Consider the following 18,596-nt stretch of genomic DNA (forward strand, 5'->3'; position numbering starts at 1 on the left):
AGCAAATATGACATAATGTCACACAAAACCCCAAAAATGGGCTGGACAAAAGTATTGGCACCCTTAACTTAATATTTGGTTGCACACCCTTTGGAAAACATAACTGAAATCAGTCGCTTCCTATAACCATCAATAAGCTTCTGACACCTCTCACCCGGAATTTTGGACCACTCTTCCTTTGCAAACAGCTCCAGGTCTCTCTTATTGGAAGGACACCTTTTCCCAACAGCAATTTTAAGATCTCTCCACAGGTGTTCAATGGGATTTAGATCTGGGCTCATTGCTGGCCACTTCAGAACTCTCCAGCGCTTCTTTGCCATCCATTTCTGAGTGCTTTTTGACGTATGTTTGGGGTCATTGTCCTGCTGGAAGACCCAGGATCTTGGACGCAAACCCAGCTTTCTGACACTGGGCCCTACAGTGCGACCCAAAATCCTTTGGTAATCCTCAGATTTCATGATGCCTTGCACACAGTCAAGGCACCCAGTGCCAGAGGCAGCAAAACAACCCCAAAACATCATTGAACCTCCACCATATTTTACCGTAGGTACTGTGTTTTGTTCTTTGTAGGCCTCATTCCGTTTTCGGTAAACAGTAGAATGATGTGCTTTACCGAAAAGCTCTATCTTGGTCTCATCTGTCCACAAGACGTTTTCCCAGAAGGCTTTTGGCTTACTCAAGTACATTTTGGCAAACTGTAGTCTTGCTTTTTTATGTCTCTGTGTCAGCAGTGGGGTCCTCCTGGGTCTCCTGCCATAGCGTTTCATTTCATTTAAATGTCGACGGATAGTTCGCGCTGACACTGATGCTCCCTGAGCCTGCAGGACAGCTTGAATGTCTTTGGAACATGTTTGGGGCTGCTTATCCACCATCCGGACTATTCTGCGTTGCAATCTTTCATCAATTTTCCTCATCCGTCCACGACCAGGGAGATTAGCTACAGTGCCATGGGTTGCAAACTTCTTGATAATGTTGCGCACTGTGGACAAAGGCAAATCTAGTTCTCTGGAGATGGACTTGTAACCTTGAGATTGTTGATATTTTGCCACAATTTTGGTTCTCAGGTCCTCAGACAGTTCTCGTCTCCTCTTTCTGTTGTCCATGCTTAGTGTGGCACAGACAGACACACAATGCAAAGGTTAAGTGAACGTCTCTCCTTTTTATCTGCTTTCAGGTGTGATTTCTATATTGCCCACACCTGTTACTTGCCCCAGGTGAGTTTACAGGAGCATCACATGCTTGTAACATTCTTATTTATCCGCAGTTGTGAAAGGGTGCCAATACTTTTGTCCAGCCCATTTTTGGAGGTTTGTGTGACATTATGTCGAATTTGCTTTCTTTCCTCCCTTTTTTTGTTTTTCCCAATACACACAAAGGGAATAAACATGTGTATAGCAAAACATGTGTTAATGCAATACGTTTCGTGAGAAATACATGATTTCCTGGAGAAATATCAAGGGTGCCAACAATTTCGGCCATGACTGTATACAGAAATGCTGTCTTTTTTTTTTTTTTTTCTTTAAAAATCATTTTGCAGAATATTTGGAATTGGGTTCTGCTTTTGGTTTCTAACAACCAATGTTTCTCCTTGATTACAAGGAGAAATGGCAGAGGGGTGTGGTGACTAGTTATACTGAATCTGCTGTAGACACACTACCTGCAAGAAACCAGTTGCAGAGAAGCACCATTGACCTGACCTTTAGAGTCAATTTTATGCAATCCCTGGGTGTATACAAAAGAAACATGCACATATAGAGAACTACTATCTCAATGGCTGTGTACATAACGTAAAGTTGGCATTACAGCTACTCACTTTGGTGACCGTGTCATGTCTACCAGACTAGCACATGACTGCTTGCCATTTGTTGTTATTACCCTCTTAGCACTTGACATGAATGCTTGACTGAGCCAAGTTTCTGTTTCTGAGGCAGCATCCACTGCCTGAGATGCTGGGAAGCAATTTTATTACGTCTGTATAAACAACCGCCTTCTTGTCTCTGAACACCAGTGCCATCAAATTTTTTAAAGGAAATATACTTTATAGTCTTAGTGAATTTTTTTTTCTTTACATGTCTGATACGTCCATTTTGATGTGAATAGTTTATCCATCTGTGTTAATATCTTTGTTTAAAATGGGGGAAGCCATATTTCCTTATTACTTATGTAGGCCCTACATCTTGCTTTACTGTTGTTTTTTTTTTTTTATACAGTTTAGTCACCTTATTGCTAAGCAAGGTGAAAGAGTGGTTGTAATGACTAAGGCCCCATTCACGCAGCCAGATTCCTCCAAGCATATCCGCCTGCTCAGTGGGGAAGCTGTCCGCTGGTCCCCGCTGAGCAGGCGGATGACAGTTCTGTGTCTGCTCTGCTTGTGCAAAGCAGACACGGATACAGCCCTCTGTTGGAGTGGTCAGATGTAAACGGACCGCTGTCTGTTTACAACCAAACTGTCATCCAGTTCTATTCACCAGACAGATGGGGAAATGGATCCCCATCTGTTCTTTTCGGATTGAATGCAGGTGGGTGTAAACAGACATGTCCGTTTACATCTGCCTCCCCATAGAGAACAATGGGTGGTCCAATCGAGTCTGCCTAAAAACAAACAGGCGGACCCCATCGGTCCACCTGTGTGAAAGGGCTCAAATTATCCCTGCCTCTACTTGCTTCTCCTCAGTTCCCTATATTAAGTACAACAAAAAAAAAAGTTCCATAACAACTCAAATATACCCTCCTTAGGGATTTACTATGCTTTTTAGAATTAGCCTTTCAAGCTGATTTCAAGAACAAGGGTGTAATGGCATTGAGGAACCCTTCTTTCCATACAGAGGCTACATTCACACATCCAGGTTTTAGTGAAGCGCGGTAATCCATGCACCTGTATGGATAAACCCTGTTGTATCTAATACTTATGACTAAAATGTGCTACATGAAAAGCACAGGTGTGTGATTGAAGCCTAGAGGAGGGGACATTTTCAGTTGTTATCCAAAATCCGGTCTTAATTTTAAACCAGTTGGGTCCCATTCACATCTTTGCATTTTAGGTATGGTGTGTTAAAAAAAAAAAAATACTGCTTGCTGCATCTTTGATGCGCGCTTTCATCAAAGCGTGTGTTGTATAGAGTTGAATAATATATCTAAAATGCTTGTATAGAGAACTGCACAGGTGTGAATGGGCCCTTATTTTTATTAAAACCTTTTCATTTTATACTGTTTACCAAAATTCCATTCTGTTGTTCTACAGTTCATGAACTGCTTCATGCAGTCGTGTCTGCCTAGCAAATCTGGTGTCATCGGGGGGGCTTTTGGGGTTGTATTAAGCAGACATGGGATATAGAACATTTTTAGTTTTTTTCATGCCTCAGTGCTTTCAAAAAGAAATACAAAAATGAAGACGGATATATTCCTTCTATATATCAGTACATTATGTGTCCTGCCTAAAGTTCTTCCTTAGAAAGGACACATAAAACACATGGTGCCATTCCTCCTGAGGCAATTTACTCCATTTATGCTCTGCTGTATTTTATAGCACATGCTTTGCATAGTATGAATAGCACTTTTTAATATTTCCTATGTCCAAATTAGAGGTGCAATATTTCCTCTAGTAGCTGTTTATTTGTAGGTGTAAATGAGATTGAGAGCTCTACCCACAGACCATATTTGTCTAGAGTACAGAGAGCTTGGCCTTGGTTGGACAGCTTTACAGCTGCACGATGTTGCCAAACTGCTCCTGCTATGGTGCTTAGCTTACCCCATTCAGCTAGTTCAGCAGCAGAGCATTGAGAGATATAGTCTGTGAATGGCTGTGCTGTTTTATCTGTGCTCAAGCCTTTTTATTCCACTTAGATGTGGGGAAATATAGCTGCTTTGTTGTAGGATTGCGTTTTGCACTATGCGAAAAGAAAAAGTTTTACATGTTCATTTTGTGATATGGAATGGTGTCTTGCACTAACCACATGATTCAGAATTGTAAGGTTTTGTCTTAAAGCAGCTCTAAATATAATATATCGATAATGTTATTGCCTGTTTTAAGTCATGCTCATTAGTGGCACATGTAACTTTGGGGGGAGCAAAGGTTTTCATTTATCCATGTTGTGGTATAGCTAGTAGTAGCTTGTCCTGTTCATTTGGCCTTTTTTGCCACTCATGCTAGTGGCCTTCTCAGTTCTAATGAGTGTCAAAAACATACCCAGCATTTATAGCCTCGTGGGTGAATCAGTCACCCTAATCCATTCACTGTGAAATCTGTCATGGCAGATGTTGATTATTGAAAGATATCATGAGAGGTGTGAAAGTTTGCAAAACCACCTTGTTCTAATTTTATAATTTACTCAGACCTTCCGATATATTCTTGGACAAATCTTCTGCCTGCCTTTTGGTAAAAAATGATTATTACCTTTGTAAGATGTACCTGTGCCCAGACTATGGACATTAAAAAATGTCTTAGTAAGTAGTAAAAGCACTTTAAAACAAGCACTCACTGACCTTTGTAGCTGCCAGTACTGCCAAAAAAAATAACAGATTACTGTCAGTTTATAAATGCTTACAACACCTGCTGTTGGTTTACATTAGAGAACTGACAGGATTCCAAGTCCTGCCACCATAATAAGAATGGGGAAATGAGATAGGATTTTGGTGCCTCTGTTGTGAAGTTTCAAAATTAAATTCTCCATATTGGCTATAGCTACAGAGATCGGTGACATTGTGATTTAGAGTGCTTTTACTGCTTGTTCAGACTATGAGAATACTTTAATATGTCTAGTCTGGGCACTTAGGCTCTTTTTTCATTAAGCAATTTACTTTTCTAGTAAATTAGTAGTTTTGTGAATATAGGCTTAGTTTTCAATACATCTGCCGATGGACAAATTGAATGGTTTTCAAAAATCAACTTAAATGCTGCACATTAGTTTCTTCTACAGATATGTAAAATGGCTCCTGCCTCCCATCTTACTAGTGCTACCTTGATTTGAGGTAAAATTCTAGGTAAACTAGAAAAATTGCAAACAAACCGATACACCCCTCTGCCAGAAATAGTTTTATATATGTGAATACTGTTTTATTTGATTTTATGTTTGTTTGTTTTTTTGTTAAATATTTTACATTCTGGTGTCAAATGAATGTGACATGATTTGTATATTGTTTGGGAATATTTTCTAAGTTATTTAAAATATAATATATGAGGTTTTCAGGTGGATCTGTGAATCATCTATAGGGGATCACATTGTAGCGCAGTTGTCAGCTAGTTCGTAGTGGGCACTTTTTTGTGACCTGAGCACATTCACATGCATGAGGCCTGTCTATTTACTCCTAATGCCACTAGAATTTAAAATGGCTGTCACTGTGGGGTATGGAAAACAAAGACACTTTGAGGGGCAACATTGTGTTTGTGTCTGATCACACAGTATAACTAGACTCAGGGACCACTGAAGCATCCATTCATTAACCAGAGAGCACAAGCATGCACTGCATGCGTGGGTCAACAGATTTGTGCACTCTTTATGATTTACTAGACCAGTAATCTGGTTCAAGGGTAAAGCTCACTTGAAGTGCATTGTGACTTCCTGTGGAACACTGAATGGTACTTAGCCACTTGCATAAAATATATAGATGGGGGTTACCAATCATAAATAAATTGATTACATGCTGCTTTATAAATTAGAAAAATAACATTATGAAAATTGTTTTTTATATGTTTGAAATAAAACTGGGGAATTTGCACCTTTTCATGTGTGGTGTTTTATAAATTTTTAATTATTGGGGAGCATTGGTTATAAGACTCTGTTGTCAAAAATATATATGTACGTTGCAACCAATACAACACCACAAATGTTTCTGTCTGCATTTTTTTTCTGTTAATTTAATTTCAAGATTATTACTTAAGTTGTACAAAGCACCTGTCCGCGATGGCAAATATGCTAGGTATGCCACTTTTTTTTTTTAAGGATCTAAAATTTAGTAATCACTCTTTCACAAAATGTAGGTTTTAATATTTTTATAAGGGGTTCCCTGAGACCAGTTTCACATGGTTCTCGGTAAAAAGGTTGAAAAAGGCTGGTCTAGAAGTATTACTGTTGATGGGTAAGGATTGGTTTGACCCTGTGGAAACTGAATCTTGGTAATGTCCTGTGTCAAGCATTGTTTATGTAACAACACGGTTTTAATCAATAATGCTTGGTACCCAAGCCTCTTTGGATAGGAAAAAAGAATCCTTGAGGTTTGCCTGTAATGCAGCCTTACGGCACTGGACCCTGCGTAATAGAACCCTATGCAATATATGCTCTGACCAAGGTGCTTTCCAGCACGGTGCTATACAGTACCAAGGGGGTAGACCCCATATATAAGGGGGACAAGTTCTTCAAGGTCTTTTATGACAGGGCCCGCCATGATGGGTGAAGGTTGGACTCCTGTTATGATTCAGAGTCCTGTTGATGGAATGGTAAGTTTATATGCAAATATATGTTTCTTTGAAAATCTGGCTGTCTCGTCATTCTCCTGGTGGGGACAGTGTTCTGTTTGGTCTGGCTGGGCCATGCTCTGTGTGTCTCTAAAGCAGTGTTTCTCAACTCCAGTCCTCATGGACTCCCAACAGGTCATGTTTTCAGGATTTCCCTCAGATGAAACAGCTGTGGTAATTACTAAGGCAGTGAAACTGATCAAATCACCTGTGCAAAATAATGGAAATCCTGAAAACATGACCTGTTGGGGGTCCATGAGGACTGGAGTTGAAAAACACTGCTCTAAAGGAATATTGGGCTGCAGTTTTCTCCTCCAGCCACTAAAGACCATAGGGCTGCTCTGTATAGCCTACTCTTGTGCAGAGGAGGCAGGAAGTAGAGAGGTTACCATTTTGGCTTATGGTTCAAATCACATGTGGGTTGAAGGATTAGTGAGGCTCCTGAGAGATAGTAGGGACATGGAGCAATATATGGCTGGATGATGATGTGTGAATATTACCTGTGGGGGTACTGCATGACCAGACAAGACACGATTATACACTGCATTAATCTGCATAATCCTGGGGGGCTTGTACAACTGTTTTCTGAAGCACCCCTGCATAGCTATCAATGCACTTTAAAGGAGTTGGGTCTCCATAGTAGCTTGCATTTGATCTGCAGGAGCTTACATTTAGGCTGCACTGAAGCCGTATAGAGGCTGCATTCAGGATGAGTTTGATGCATATGTGCTTGACTAGTCCTGTGAAACTAGTATGGAGCCAAGTGCAGTTAATTTTGACACAGTTCTTTGATGAAACAATACTCTTCTAGAAAGTGGAGGGGGGCAGGTGCAGCATAGTATTACATTATTGCATGTATACTTGTGGAATTGTAGAACTGCATACATGCATGCTGGTGTAACTTCATATATGCATACTAGTGTAGCTGTATACATGCATGCTGGTATAGTTGTATGCATGCTTGTGTCACTGTTATATATACATACTTGTGTAGCTGCATACATGCATACCTTCATTGAATTGCATACTTGCCTAAACTACATACTTAAATGCATACTTGCAAAAGCTGCATACTTGTATAGCTACATAATATAGAAGATGTGCATATCTGCGTGATTGCATAGCTGTAGACCATGGGTCTTGAATTAAAATTTACGGCGGTCTGGTCAGAAAAATGTCTCTTTGCTGGACCCAACTGGGCAAAGAGACCTCGCCATCCAGCAAAGCGACAGCCCCATCCACCGTCGCTACAGAGCGGTCACTGTGTGCAGACAGTGAGGAAGATAGGCCGCCATTGTCCCTTCAGTGCAGTGGACAGGTGTCCCTGTGTCAGCGGCGCTTCTTGCACTTCACTGAAGCAACCACTGCTGCTCTTCCTTAGGCATAGCCGCACAGCGGGCAGTGAGCGGCGGCCGTGGACTGTATTGGCCCTGGTTAGACCGCGGTCGCCGCTTACCTTCCGCTGTGCGGCCCAGTCATAGGTTTGCCCTATGGCCAGTCCGGGTCTGGGCCCGAGGGAGGGCACCCGGCAGTGGCGTGGCTGTGGTCCGGATAGGACTGTCCCTCGTGTTACGATCGCGGCGTCAGACCCCAGACCTTCTCACCAAACTCGTGACCGAAGGACTAGCCGATCTATAACCGCGATGTCACGTGCGTAACAATGCCACACCCAGCTGCACCCTACACAACGATTTTCCAGCTAATTGGACCACAATCGATGTACCGGCAGCCTGAGCGATTGTTACTGGGTCAGGTTAATTACGCAATTAACCCTTCACACTGCCACCACCTCCTTTTTGTACAGAGAGAAAACTTGGTGATATCAGCTAAAACACGATAATGGTTGAGATAATCGTCTGCATAATACGGTCACCGCATTGCGGAGGGTTAAACAAACACAGTAGCGTCTCTTTAGAGGCAGGAATTCATAAATTGCAATAAAGCGCTATAGAAACAGTTCAACACTTTCAGAAGGAAAGATTTATTACTAAAAGGTCAAATGGGTGCAATAAAAATATTTACAGTAAAGATGTAACTAAGATTGTTTTATATATATATATATATCTATATATATATCATACAGGGACCAACAGCACAGCAAAGAGATATCAGAGAGAGGTGAAAGGGTTAAGGTACTTGCCAAAGTCCTGGGTTAGCAGATCCAAGTTTCTGAGCAAAAGGGCACGGGTCTCCCCAGGTGGTATTGATATTAAAAATGGCAGACGTCTTCAACTCTTCTCTTAGGCCTGACAGCCCAATTTGTAGTTCCTCAGCAGGGGGTGTCTCTGACGTCAAGGGCCAATACCCCGTGTAGGGCGTGGAGGTCTGGGTGTCGACCTAAGCCAGAGCCAAAATCTCGTGTAGTTCATATTTGGGCTCATAACTTTTCCTATGCACAAGTGACATTCCACCCGCGGGTAGATTATTATGCAGACACGTCTGAGGAATGATTAGAGATGAAATATGTAATTCTATACTAAACGAGATCTACCTTTCTGCTTTCCTATGTATTCGAGACAAGGCAAGTGACCCATCAAATTGTTCATCTTTTCTTAGCCAATCTGACGATATGTCTGGTTTTTATGTAAGTCTCTCATATTCCAAGATATGAGACATAGGGGAAAAATGGATTTGAAAAGTGTTTATCTGATTCTGTCACATAAGCTGAGTTAGGTTTATTAGGTTTGAATCTCTTTCAACTCCTGAGAAAGCTTGCCTTATCTCTTACGAGGTGTTACAATTTGCAGGTTCTATGGACAGGGAGGCCCCGGCTCCCTTGGGGGCTTTCCAGCTCCTGTGACACACATACACACTGGCCAAATGTCACTCAGACTCTCAGAAAGGGAGGGGGGAAGCATGAGGGAGAAATATATTTGTCAGGATGGTAAATCCCTTTGTCTAAATGGAGGTTGAAGCCAAAATGGTTGAACCGCGTCCATCTCTGAGTATACGCTGTTACACCTCGGTCTGGTTGTGGACCGCGGTCCAGTTGCAGACCGCAGTCCGCCATTTAGTGACCACTGCTGTAGATCAACATGGCTATTGTCCTGCATCCAGGTGGGACCACATAATTAGGTTTTAGCAATTATAGGTGCTACTTTATTTACCTATTATACAATGTAAATGGTCACAGAAAGGGGAGACAGCTGGAGGCAAGTGCATCACCCTCAGGTCCAGTAGACTTGGTGGGGTGGGGGCGGTTGCAATCTGGCTGTGTTCGCATTTCACGATAGACCAGTGGTGTCGGGTGTATCCTTGCGTTTCTCTGGCATTGCAGCTATTCCTGGTGGCGAAGAAGCAATGAACTGCAGCTGCATCACCCTGAAAATGCTTGATTTCGTCTGTACTCGGAAGCTAAGCAGGGTCAGCCCTGGTCGGTACTTGGAAGGGAGATTGCATGGGAATAACCAGGTGCTGTAAGCTTTTTCCCCTCCAGAATCTGAGGCTGCTGTGTTTTGAGAAGTGTATCGGGCAGAGGATGCTAGGGCAGTCTCTGAGGCGATTTGCTCAGTCTTTATTGGCAGAAACCTAACAGGTTAAGTACGCCTCTTGGGACCTTCTGGGTTCGTCAGTTATCAGGGTTTTGCCTTGCATTTTCGCTTGGAGCAGAAGTTATGGACTCATTATTGTAAGACTCTCAAAACCAAATGCGGACATGAGGTCTATCTTAGATCTCAAGGCACTAGATATGTCTAGACGTTCTACTGTTTCAGATGGGATTGGTCCGATCAGTGGTGGTCTCTGCAAGAGATAGATTTCGGGTGTCCATAGTCCTCAATGACGTATGTCTTTGTGTGCCAACTTTTTCAGGCTCTTCAAGGGTTTCTGTGATTTGCAGCAAGGAATCGCCATTTTTGTTTTGGGGCACTGCCCTTTGGGATGGCCACAACCCCCCAAGTGTTCACAAAGCTCCTAGCCCCAGTGCTGTCTGGATCATGAAAATCCAATTATTGGATTGCCAGAGGGCTCTGTCTCGGGGTATTGAGTCTGAACTGGTAATTGTTCGGAATCTGGAGAAGGGGTAATTTTCCTTCCAGGGATATGGAAGATGGTAATCGATGCCAGTCTGTCCGGTTGGGGGCTGGTTTGGAGGTGGCTACAGTTCAGGGGACTTGGTCTCTACAGGAGAGAATACTGCCCATCAATATCTTGGAGCCTCGGGCAGTACACCTTGTTCTGGATTATTGGATGAACCAGTTGCATGGATTGTGATCAGGGCTTTGTAGGACAGTGCCACGGCAGTGGCGTATAGCAGGAAAAGGTGAACTACATTCTGTCTGTGGCAGAATAGTATCTGTTCCAGGTATAGAAAACTGGCATGGATTTTTTTTTTTCCTAGTCAGTGGCTAATACTGGGAGAGTGGTCCCTGTGTCCTGAGACATTCTCAGCAGGGGTAGATACGCTGGTAACACCTAAGGACCAGTTTTCCCTAATCTATGCCTTCCGCAGATTCAACTATTGCCCTGTCGTTGAGCAGGATCCAGGAGGAGGTAACACTGATGATGATGGTATCCCGGCCTAGCCTAGGAGGGCTTGATACACCGACATAGTGTGTCTGGCAGGGGACGCTCCTTGGACACTTCTGATCTGCCCATACCTATTGTCTTGGGTCCAATAAAGTGTCCTGACTTACGATCGCTAGGATTTAAGGATTGGCTATTGAAACCCAGGTCTGGAAGGATTGAGGTGGGTCTCGGGTCCTGTTTTCCCTGCACTGAGCACCAGGAAGCCAGGTTCAGGGAGCTTTCGTTGCAGGACCTAGAAATCTGATTTGCCTACTGTGAAGCCAGGAAGTGGCACCCGTGGAAATATGTGATTGAAAGGTTTTTGTCCTTTTTTTTTTCATTCAGGAGGGGAAATTAAATTGGCTATTAAGGGTCAGATTTCAGCCCAATCCACTTTTTTCCCTGAGACTGTTTGTTTTTTTTCTCACTCCTTGATTTGTACTTCATGCAGGGTGTAAAACGGATGGTCCCTTTTGTCAGGCCACCCTTGTGTCCTTGGGACTTGAACATGGTCTTGGCTGTCCTTGCAGAAGCCACCTTTTGAGCCAATTTGAGAGACTCCATTAATCCTTTGATTCAGAAGGTGGCTTACTATCGCTTCAGCAAGAAGTGTCAGAGCTGGTGGCTCTTTCATGTAAGGAGCCATTCTTGGTCTTGCATCCTAAGGTGGTGATGTGTCCTCATTCATCTTTCTTGCTTAGAGTAATTTCTAGTTTGCACTTGAATCAGGACAGTGTCTTGCCTTTCTTTTTTTCCTAGTCCACAGGCGGCAAAATCATTGTATGCTCTGGATGTAGTTCGGGTGATCAGGATTTACTTGAGTTTGGTGGCACAGGTCAGGAATCCTGGCTTGTGCTGCCAGAAGGGCAGGTGGATATCCATGTCAACTATTTCTCATTGGATCAGCCAGTTAATCATTCAGTCTATGGTTTCAAAGGGCAAGGTCCCACCCTTTCGGGTGAGAGCACACGCTACCAGGAGTGTGGGGGCATCTTGGGCTATCTGCCATCAGGCATGAGTTGCTCAAGTTTGCAAGGCCACTACATGGTCTTCAGTTCATACATTCACACAGTTTTACCAGGTGTCAGAGCCGTGGAGGATTCTGCCTTTGGCTGCAGCGTGTCACGCACAGCTGAGTAGAACCTTTGGGATTGGTGGTGGTGTTTATTACAGTGTCACCCACCTCTCAGATTTTTTTTATTGCTTTAGGACATCCCACATAGTTATAAATAGCTATGTGTCCTGTGATGTACAATAAAGAAAATTAGATTTTTTTCTACATACTTATAAAAATCCATTTCTTGGAGTACATCACAGGATACAGAGGTCCCTCCCCTCTTTCTGGAATTTCATTGCTTGCTACAAAAATTTAAGCACTTCCTGTGTGGGAGGGGTTATATAGGGGAGGACTTCCTGTTTGATTAATCTGTCAGTGTCAGTTCACCTATAGGTGGCATATAACCCACAGTCATGAATAACCTGCTCTGTGTCCTGTGATGTACTTCAAGAAATGGATTTTACTGGTCAGTATTTAGACAAAATCCAATTTTCTCTGGTGTCCCAAAAACTTACAAAATTCCCATCATCTACAAAAACTTGATTTTTGCGTGCAGTAGGAACAGAATAATGCAAATAATTTTTTCAGTGGTATTCAGCAAAGGAGGTCTAAGAGGTAAACACAACCAGCAGGCCTTTCTACAGCCCTCAGGAAGCCATCCCTCCTATAAAAAGTGCACCATACATAGTGTGTCTGCAGTGACTGGCTGCTGCCAGTCAAGTCTAGTGAGGGGGGGGGGTGGGAGTCTGAGCTGTGCTGTGTGTGTGTCAATGGATGCACACAGCCTGGCTTGTGAGCAAGTCCTCATATATGCCACCATAGAAACTGGCTTCCTATGGTGGCTCATGGAGAAGAGAAGGAGCCTAGAGTGCCAGTGGGGGACTCCAAGAAGATGAGGTTCGGGACTGCTCTGTTCAATACCATTGCACCAAGCAGGTAAGTATAACGTGCTTTATGTTAGCAAAAAAAAAAAAAGTATCTTTACAACTGCTTAAAGGTTACCATTCCTCCCTGTTTTCCAGGGACAGTCCCCGTTGTGAGGGTAAATGGGCACTGTATAGTAACCATCGCAGTGTACAAGCTCTAACTGAAGTCACGCTGCACAAACATTAATGCAAAATGGCACCATTAGTGCTGCCTTTGTGTTGCCATGCTGTCTGCCAGATTTTATACAACTGAGTGAGCCAAGTATTTTATTTTTTTTTCCTTTGCATGTATGGTATGCAATAACATGACCGCATAAATTTGTGGCCAATTTATATGTCCCTATTTTCACATCATCTAGCATCGAGCTGAATTTGTAGCATGAATTGGCGTCATACATGTAGCTGTGTGCTGGCATTGGTGAACGACTGGCTTTTTCAGTAATCATTCCCATTTCTCATAAATGCACTTTCATGGCTCTGGGACAAATCCAAGACTATTTTTCTTTTATTCTTTTGCCATATCTATAACTGGTACAAACAGCACAGCAAAAGATAAAAGGAGACATTATCAGAGCTGACTTGTTTATTGATTCTGGTCATTAAAGTGGGAGTGTAGCAGTGTGGAATATGATTGCAAGGTGAAAAAGAGGGAGGAGGTGAGAGCAGAATGACTGAAACTGGTTAATGAAGTCAACAAACCTCTGACACTGACCTGTAAAGTCCAGTGACCACTCAACTCAATTTGTCCGTATCCTTCAAAGTGAAGTAATACTGAACTCTTAAAGTGAACTTGTGGCATCAAATTCTAGGGGAGTAGATATCCCACATAGCCAGACGTGTCAAATACTTGCAGTGGCCTGGGAGCAGTGAAGTAGTGGCATTTCTATCCACAGGCAGCTGGACAAGTATTTTCTTTTACAGGTATAATATTGCATACAAGTGACCCTGTGCTCACAGGGTCACTTTAATTCTTTTGTGACCAGATGTCATTGATACCTACAAGCCCTGGTCAAATTTAGCAACATCAGCATCTGTCAGTTCATTTAAGAATACAGTGAAGGAAATAAGTATTTGATCCCCTGCTGATTTTGAATATTTGCCCACAAAGAAATGATCAGTCTAAAAATCGAATGGTAGGTGTATTGTAACACTGAGAGACAGAATAGCAACAAAAAATTCAAAAGAAATGCATGTCTAACAAATTATGCACTGATTTGTATGTTCATGAGGGAAATAAGTATTTGATCCCCTTCACAAAACATGACTTATCACTTGGTGGCAAATCCCTTGTTGGCAATCACAGGTCAGACGTTTCCTGTAGTTGACCACCAGGTTTGCACACATCTCACGAGGGATTTTGGCCCACTCCTCTTGGCAGATGCTCTCCAAGTCATTAAGGTTTGGTTTCCCTTTTGATGCGGTGCAGTTGTCCTGTCCCCTTAGCAGAAAAACACCCCCAAAGTAGAATTTTTCTACCACCATGTTTGACAGTTGGGATGGTGTTCTTGGGGTCATAGGCAGCATTCCTCCTACTCCAAACATGACAAGTTGAGTTGATGCCAAACAGCTCGATTTTGGTCTCATCTGACCACAACACTTTCAACCAGTCCTCCTCTGCATCATTCAGATGTTCAGTGGCAAACTTCAGACGTGCCTGGACATGTGCTTTCTGGAGCAGAGGGACCTTGCGGGCACTGCCAGATTTTAATCCTTCTTGGTGTAGTGTGTTACCAATTGTTTTCTTGGTGACTGTGGTCCCAGCTGCCTGAAGATCATTGACAAGATCCTTGTGTAGTTCTGGGATGATTCCTCACTGTTCTCATGATCATTGGCACGCCACGAGGTGAGATCTTGCATGGTGCACCAGACCTAGGGAGACTGACAGTTGTTTTGTGTTTCTTCCATTTGCGAATGATTGCACCAACTGTTGTCACCTTCTCACCAAGCTGCTTGGAGATAGTTTGGTAGCCCAGTCCAGCCTTGTGTAGGTCTACAATCTTGTCCCTGACATCCTTGGACAGCTCTTTGGTCTTGGCCATGGTGGAGAGTTTGGAATCTGATTGTTTGATTGCTCCTGTGGACAGGTGTCTTTTATACAGGTAACAAATGAGATTAGCAGCACTCCCTTTAAGAAACTGCTTCTAATTGCAGCTTGTTACCTGTATGAAAGACACCTGGTAGCCAGAAATCCTGCTGAATGATAGGGGATCAAATACTTATTTCCCTCATGAACATGCAAATCGGTGCATAATTTGTTAGACATGCATTTCTTTTGAATATTTTGTTGCTATTCTGTCTCTCAGTGTTACAATACACCTACCATTCGATTTTTAGACTGATCATTTCTTTGTGAGTGGGCAAACATTCAAAAACAGCAGGGGATCAAATACTTATTTCCTTCACTGTACATCTATAACTAATTCCTAGATTGTAAGCTCTAACGAGCAGGTCCCTCTGTTTCCTCCTGTACCAAATTGTATTGTAACTGTAATGTCTGCCTTCATTTTGTAAAGCGCTGCGCAAACTGTTGGCGCTATATAAAACCTGTATAATAATAATTTGCACTTGTAAATAAGTATTCCACATATTTTTTAAGGCTATATAAAGTTTTGGTTTATTAATTTTCATTAAACATTGCCTGTTTATATAATAGTGTGACAAGTTAGCAGAAATCTAAAACAAAACTTTTTTTTATAATACAGCCAAAGCTTTTTTGGGTTGTTCTTCTGTAGATCACAGGAAGTTTGTTCTGCACTCCTGTGACCTGTTTTCAGCAGACAGTGGGCTGAAGCCTGCTGTCGGCTGATGTCACTCAAGAGGTCCAGGGTGGGGAAAGATCCTGACTTTAAAGGCAGGATCCACCCCAGAGTCTAGAGTGGCACCTGGCTCGGCCTCTGCCAGCCATTCCCTCCCCCGACCCTGCGTTCCAGTGAGCGAGGTTGGGGGGAAGCAGTCACTGCATTCTGTTCAGCATAGCGGTGAGAACGCATCAATCGATGGTCATGTCATCACTGAGTTCTCAAACTTAGAGACGGTGGGGGACAGATGCTGCATCCACCTAGGTAAGTATAATTTGAGAAAATATACTGACAAACTTTTCTCTTTTAAATCTGTTAGGGTAAAAGACCTGGGGCCCTGTAGTGACCTTTTAATTCTCTAAAACGTATAGGTTCTGTGAGACCTGGCGATCAGACATTTATGTTCAAACTTCTGCAACTTAACAATAAAAAACTTTTTGTAATAAAAATGCGGTATTTCATGGTATAAAGACCAATATCATCAGTCCTGCTGCACAGCATAGAGGGTTGGCACTTGGAATGTATATAAAAAGGGGATTTTCTATATTGTAATGGCTCTCCCTTATTACTAATACTGACATCAACTCTTAATTTTTACCAGATTGGTAAAATTAGGTGACAATCCCAACTTCAGCACTGCCAGATGTGGGCCTGTCATACTGGCAGTGTGAGGATGATGCAGTTATGCTCTAGTTTCTGGTTTATTGCTCTGTGTGCATTGTCAGTGTGTCTCAATCCTGCATGTTACGTGGAATCCTGCTCACCTACTTTCAGTTCCTGGGGTCATGGGTGAGTAGGCAGCAGTTTCCTATGAATGCATCTTATACACTATAATTCACATACAGAGAGCCTTGCTTCTGTGATGGTATGAGAACTGTAAATTTTCTGAAAAGTTTTTTTTTTATTAACATTGCAATTACCGTATTTGCCGGCGTATAAGACGACTTTTTACCCCTTAAAAATCTTCTCAAAAGTCGGGGGTCGTCTTATACGCCGGTATAACATGACATGACACTTTTTAGGGGGGCGGCGCGGTGCCGCCGCCGCCCCCCCCCCCCCTTCCCCTAACGGAAGGGACACTAAGTACAGGGGTGGGCAGGGGCTATTTCTTACCTGGTTCCGGTCCCACGGCGATCCGGTCCAGGAAGCGCGGCTGCGCCTTCAGTTCGGCCACTGGAGTTCGCGCGGCTGCTCGGCTCCGCCTCCTCACCAGCGATTGGCCGCCAGAACTGTAGCTCAGGAAAGGCACACAGGCGGCCAATCACCGGCGAGAGGGTGGAGCCGAGCGGCCATGCGAAAATCGAGTGCAGGACCAGCAGGTAAGTGGTCAGTGTAGAGGTGCTGCTGCAACCACATATGCTGGCTGCAGCAGCACCATACGAGAACAGAGTCAGCAAGTGTCAGTGGGAGGAATAGTGCCCCATCATTGGTGTCACTGATACCAATGATGGGGCACTATTCCTCCCGCTGATACCAATGATGGGGCACTATTCCTCCCGCTGATACCTATGATGGGGCACTATTCCTCCCACTGACACCAACGATGGGGCACTATTCCTTCCCCCCACTGACACCAACGATGGGGCACTATTCCCCCCCCCCACTGACACCAACGATGGGGCACTATTCCACCCCCCACTGACACCAACGATGGGGCACTATTCCACCCCCACTGACACCAACGATGGGGCACTATTCCACCCCCACTGACATCAATGATGGGGCACTATTCCACCCCCCACTGACACCAACGATGGGGCACTATTCCACCCCCCACTGACACCAACGATGGGACACCATTCCTCCCACTGACACCAATGTTGGGACACTATTCCTCCTACTGACACCAATGATGGGGCACCATTCCCCCCACTGATACTAATGATGGGACACTATTCCCCCCACTGATACCGATGATGGGGCACTATTCCTCCCACTGGTGTGCACTGGAAGAGGGGTAGTCTTATACGGCGAGTATAGCCCAAACACTACATTTTAGCAGGAAAAGTAGGGGGGTCGTCTTATACGCCCAGTCGTCTTATACGCCTGCAAATACGGTATTTTTGTCATCAATATAAATTGTTTTAAAAGAAGAATTTGTACAAAAGTGCTAGTACAGGAATGAAAGCCTTATTGATTATCGGGTTCGTTTTTGGTCCTACACATCTTCTCCATGCTTCTTGCGACTCGCTTTATGGTTGAATTATTAACCAGACAGTATCAATCCTTTCCTGTGAGCCCTGGATGTCATGTAGATCTACCCCCTGAGGGAACTTGCTGAGCCAGCCTGTGTTCCCTGTATTGCAGCAGTGAATGGCACTGATTCCATTAAAAGAGCATCGTTCAGAGCTGTAGTAAGGACCACCAACCATCACCACCTAAAGATAAGAGAAAGGCAATCCAGAAGACATACTGGAAATTGTGTATTTTTAAAAAAATTGGTTTGGATAAGCTGTGGTCACAGTGAAATCTGTTAAAATATATATATATATATATATATATATACCCTTTGTGGTAGGTAGGGTACCCTGAATTGCAAAGCCCTAAAACTAGTTGTTTGCCCATGCAGGGCAAAATGACAGGTTATCTTAAATTCTCTCCTCCCAGAAGCATATGCTAACTTTTCTTTTGCCCCCCCCCCCCCCCACCAATCTTCCAGTGGCATGTGTTGTTCCAGTTGAAGCTTACATAAGGCTGAGGGCTCTCCCCGCCAAGCATCAGCAATGTCACATGAAGGACTCATTCACAGAGGCATACTATAGCGTACGTGTACTCCATTGGGATGCAGCGGCTGCATGGATACATGCTCCAAATTTGACAGCTGTATGAGAGGTGCACAGCCCTGCAAACATAGTATG

The sequence above is a fragment of the Staurois parvus genome, unplaced genomic scaffold (assembly GCF_062004578.1).
Source record: "Staurois parvus isolate SC_StPar_1 unplaced genomic scaffold, SC_StPar_1.0 ptg000586l, whole genome shotgun sequence".
Lineage (NCBI taxonomy): Eukaryota > Metazoa > Chordata > Amphibia > Anura > Ranidae > Staurois > Staurois parvus.